Below are 6,000 nucleotides of genomic sequence, written 5' to 3' on the forward strand. Positions count from 1 at the left end.
TATTCTCCTAGAAATGTATTCATTTCATTCAGATTTCTAAAGTTATCTGCATAGAATTAACAAATTTGTTTCATGATTTTTAAATTTTCTCTAATGCTTGGTTGATTTCTCCCTTGCCATTTCTTATTTTGTGAAGTTTCACTTTCTCATTGTATCAGTTTTGTTGTTGTTATTGTTGTTTTTCTGCTGTAACAAATTACCACAAACATAGTGGCTTATTATCTTATATTTCAGTAGGTCAGAAGTCCAACTTGGGCGTCATCAGGCTAAAAATCAGGATGTCCACAGGGCTGTGTTCCTTTCTGGAGGCTCTAGGAGAGAAGCAGATTCTTTGCCTTTTCCAGTTTCTAGCGGCTGCCTGCATTCCTTGGCTTACGGTCTCCTCTTTCCATCTTCAAGCCAGTAATGGCAGGACAAAGTCTCACATGTCTCTCTGACCCATCACCCATTGTTATCTCTCTCTCTGGCCTCAACCAGGAAAGGTTCTCTGAGTTTAAGGACTCATGGGTTAGGTTGAATCCACCTGGATAACGCAGGAAACTCCCCCCATCCTCATGTCCTTCACCCCAATCACATCTGCAAAGTTCCTTTTGCCATGGAAGGTAACATATTCACAGGTTCTAGGGATTAGAGTGTGGACATCTTCGGGAGGTCATTCTATGTGCCATACACTTTTTTTTCTTGATAAGATCGGTTAAATTTTAAGCTACTTTATTATTTTTTTCTTTTATTCATTTCATCTTGATTTATTCTTATTTCTACTATTTTCAGTTTCCTAACACATTGGTTTATTCTTTTTCTTTCTACTTTTCTATTCTTTATTTTGTTGTTCTTTTTATAATTTTGGAGTCATATGCTTAAATTAATTTCTCTTCTATCTTCTCTATCAGTACAAATAAAGGTATGGAATCTCCTCTGCACATTGTTTTAACTCTAAGGTTCTGATATGTTGTTTTCATTATTATTGTTTCTAGATAGATTACACACTTAGTTGTTATTCTCCCTTAAGCCTAAGAAATGTTTAAGACAGAATTTTAACATTCTTTTTATTTTCTGAAGGTGGAAGTGTCTTTTTATTTTCTGACTTTCTTATTGTTACTGGTTTTATTATACATTGATCTGAGAGTGCTTTCTTACAGCCTAACACTTAGTTGAGTTTTGTGAATGTTTCATGGGCCCTTGCAGGGGCTGGAGAAAGTATTCTTTTCTTTCAGGGTACAGAGTTGAAATTTTATCTATCAGACTTCCTTACTAATAATTATGTATATATATGATCTTATCTATCATTGTTTATCCACTTGACCTGTCATCACTGAGAGAGGTAAATTTTCCTACTAATGTGTTTGTGTCTATTTCTTCTTGTATCTTTTATAATTTATGGTATGTAATGGTTGTTATATTACTTGGTGTATAGATTTTCATAACTATTATATCTTCATTGTGGATCTTTCTTATCTCATTCAGTATGATATTTTTGATGTACAAAAGCTTTTAAGGTTTTACGTGGTCAAATTTTATCAATATTATCCACTATGGTTTCTGTGTTTTGGGTCATGCTTAAATAGGCTATCTTTACTCTCAGCTTTTAAAATTATTCAGTCATGCTTTCTTCCAGTAGTTTTGTGGTTTTGTTTTTTACATAAAAATTTTTAAAAATCATCTGGAATTTATTTTGATGTAAAGAGTAAGTAGGTGCCTCCCTTCACTCCCCAACCTTAGTCTTTTCCGATGGCTTATCAGATGTCTAAGCATCTTTACGGAATAATCAGTTTATAGGAAACATCTGTTTTACCTGCCTCCTGCCCAGAGTCCTTTGACTCTTCTTTTAATAACAGGCCCTCGATTTTCCTCGGGGAACCACCTTTCAGTCCATACGATTTGTTTGGAACTGACGCTAGCTCCTGCTCCAGGGTTGGGTATATAAATCAACCTTGGTATCATTTCCCTGGCCATGGTTATTGGTTCAGGGCTGGGGCATGACCCAAGCTAAGACGATCAGGGTCAAGATGACTCAGCACTAAGACTCTTACTGGTATTATTTCAGAAGAGATAGTCTTTTACCGTTGGACTTGAAGCTGTAAAAGTGTAAGCCTGGGCTTTCAGGGACTACCACCATGTGTAGCCCAAGAATGAAACTAACCCAATGAAAAGCAGAGTGTGTGTGATGGAGACTAGGTACTGATGAAATTGTCTGAGCCTCTGGATCCTACTGTGTCTTACCCCTGGACTTGTCAGTGATCTGAGCCAATTTACACATATACAGCTGGAGTTTTCACTTGCTAACAGAAGACCCTCTAAATGAAAAAAAAATCCGCTAACTTGAAATAATGTTTTTTATCATATATAAAATTCTGATATGAGCATATCCCTCTAATCTGTTCCATTGACCTATTTATCTGTTCTAAGGTTCATAAATTAGAGGAAATTTGTTTTCAGATAACTGTTGTTTAGTTAGCTCAATGTTTAAAAACATTTTGAATTTGAATGTTGCTGTGAGTGTTGGCTGGTAACTGTTTTTGGCTACCCCCTTCTTCAGAGAATCATTCTTGACCAAATAGGAGGCCTCCCACCATGGAGGCTATGCCCCCTGTCCACCCCAGATGCTGCTAATGACTGACTGGTGGGCGTGGCATAAAAAAAGGCCAATTCTCTTTTCTCAAAGTGAGACTGTGTTCTAGAGCATTCTTGCTTAGCTTTCTCCCTTGCCCTTTCCTACTGCCTTTACTCCTCCTCTCCTGAGAATACTTCCCAATAAGTCACTTGTGCAGAATCCCAATCTCAGGCTCTACTTCTGGGGGACCTGACCTAAGAAAGAGGGAATTCTTTTCAGCTATCGTCAACACTCGTTCCTATTCTCAACACTCACTAACTGGAAGGAGTAGCCTCTGTAACAACTGAAGCAATGCAGATTAAGGATGCTAATTTTTAAAAATGTATCTGCAAAGTTTTCTGGATCTACTCATCTTTCAAGGCATACCAGAAAATCAACATTGGACAATGGCCAATGGGTATATTTATTTATTCAGGCAAGATTTTCAGAGGATGATAAAACAATTAGGTGAAATTTAGTTGAGGAACGGGCTGCTTATTAATTATGAGTAGGGAAAAAGTACTTTTTGGCATCTCTGAGTTAACCAAGTGACTGAACTCAGCATCAGTTACATCAGGGCAAATTGACATCACGTGCCTCTTGAGGTGATGTGCTAGGAAGCACACAATAACACATTAAGTAGCAGTCCTGTCAAAAATGTTTAACCTGAACGCAATCATGAGAAATCATCAAATTCAGCTTGTGAGACTTTCTGCTGGACAATAGGCTCAGAGAATGTCCTTTCACTCAAGAGCTTGCACTTTTCACTTTTCATTGAAAAGTACATACATAGGAAGGAGGATAGATGAACTTAAATATTCACATGTGTTCATTATATGATTCTTACAGCTTTTCATATACTTGAAATAAAAAAACAAATTTGCAAAGGAAATAAAGTACCTTTCATATAAGCACACAAAAATGTATTCTATATAAAAATCTCACGTGCTTGCAGATTTGGTGTGCATCATTCGATTAAATAGTTAAAACCCATTTTGTCAAATCATATTGCGAAATGTGCATTACGATTATAGTCAATACTCATTTTATTTCAGCTTATAATAAGATTTTCCAGCTCCTATTAACAAAAAGTAAAATTATATGCTAGCTGCCAGACTAGTTAGTTTTGCAACATATATACCTTTCTTTTTAATTAAATACATGGGAAGTTAATCATAATGTCTAATGAAATAAATGGAGCTATTTTGGCTTTTTAATGCATTATTTTATTGCATTATCCCCAAAAGCTTTCCACTGGAGTGGAATATTTTTTGGCTTTTTAATGCATTATTTTATTGCATTATCCCCAAAAGCTTTCCACTAGAATATTCCACAATATTCACACGAACACACATTTACTGAAGTGTGAAGTACACATTACTTGCCTTCAGTAATAGTCATCCCGTTAATAATAACTGATAACTTTAGCCACATATCACACTGGGTAATTAGAAGATAATGAATACTACCATTATCATCTTGTTTTGATAACTCCAATATGATTAATTATATTCGCTCTGCATCAGTTTGATTTTGACCTGACTGCTTTTAGTAATCTTTCTTACATTATGTGCTACAAAATATATTATTCCAAGCTTTCATATTGTTTCTTAAAATTTTTCCTAACACATTTATTTGATTTGAAAAATGACATCAGACTCTGACAAAAAGTAGTACATAGTCAGGTTTGGCTGATAGGTTTGAACATGAGGCCCAGCTTTGCCAGAGGTGCCCTAGTAAACATTTTTCAGAATGTTTAGTACTGAATGATCTAAATGGAACCTCTGAAGTTTTGATAAAAGAGGTAAAGCATGCGATAAAACAAAAGCATTTAAACTAAAAATATTGAGTAATATGGCAGAGTATGAAGTGGCACCCATGATCCCTGTTTCCTAGGATTCCTGCCTGTGTGTCATCCTCCCCCCGCCCTCCCTTGAGTGGGTGTGGGACCTTGGGATTGCTTCTGACCAAGAGAATACAGCAAAGATGATGGGACTGAGTGATTGTGTTAATGTGATTATGTTAGATGAGGTTGTAGCACCAGTTTTGTTAGGAGAGACTCTTTTCCTTGTGTTGAAGAAGCAAGTGGCCATGCTGGGAAGACCCGTGTGGCAAGGAGCTGAGGGCGGCCCCTAGCTGGCAGACAGCAAAGAACTAAATGCTGCCAACAACCACGTGAATTTAGAAGTGGATCCTGTCCCCGTTGTGCCTCAGATGAGACTGCTGTCCCAGCTGACACCTTGACTGCAGCCGTGGGAGACCCTGAAGTAGAAGAGCCAGTTAAGTCATGCCTGGACTCCTGACCCGCAGAAATTGGGAGAAAATAAATGTGTGCTGTTTTAAGCCACTGTGTTTGTGGTAACAGTGTTGTGCCCTAACAGATACCTAAAACAAATGGCAAAGATATGTTGAAATCCACATTTCAATATTTAAACTTTTGGAAACTATCAGTTTCCTATAAGTACTATAAATACAAGTCCAGGTGAAAGAATTACAGACATAATGGGCAGCAGTGATTCTCAAACTTGAGCATGCATCAGAAACACCTGGAGGTCTTGCTGGTAAAACACAGACCACTGGTCCCACCCCCAGAGTTTCTGTTTCAGCAGGCCTGGGGCGGGGGGGCCTGAAACTTTGCATTTCTAACAAGTTGCCAGATGATGCTAATGCGGCTTGTCTGAAATCCACACTTTGAAAACCACTGATGTAGACGCATTTGGTAGCTTAGTCTTGGTAAGACTTTTTTGGTATACTCATCAGAAATTGAGAAAATGATTAGATTCTAGTAACTGGTAACTTTTACTTTTGTAAGTTAAATTGTTGTCAATAGACCTAAGGAGCTGTTAGTTGATAGATCATTTAAAATAATTTCTGATGAAAGATCAGTATGTGATCAGTATGTGAATTTTGGCATATAACTTGGAAAGACTTCCAAGAATGGAATGGCATTTCTATTAAAAAACACATACACACAACTCCTTCCAACTCCTTCCATTCCTAAGTACTTGTTTAAGTGAACAAGGTATATTGGTTGGGGTAGGTTAAACTGCTGTTACAAATGGACTCAAACATGGTTCAAACATCACCCATGTTATTTCTTAATTGGCAGGCGTTCTGCATGTGGTGAATCAGAGACCCTGGCTTCTCCAACTGGAGGAGAGCATGGAGGAAGTACACATGCTTTCTTAATAGCCCTAGCCCAGAAATAGCACACGTTATTGTCCCTCAGTGAGAACAAAGTGACATGACCACTGTAACTATCTGGGTCCAGTCAGAAGAGAAACCATGAAGTAATCTGAATAGGAAGATTGGAATAACAAGAGATTGGCAGTTCAGAAGTAAAGAAATAGCAGATAAAGAACAGATACTACTCACAGAGCTGAGATAGGGTGCCCATGGAAGCGTCCCTC

The sequence above is a fragment of the Stenella coeruleoalba genome (genome assembly GCF_951394435.1).
Source record: "Stenella coeruleoalba genome assembly, chromosome: 5".
NCBI lineage: Eukaryota > Metazoa > Chordata > Mammalia > Artiodactyla > Delphinidae > Stenella > Stenella coeruleoalba.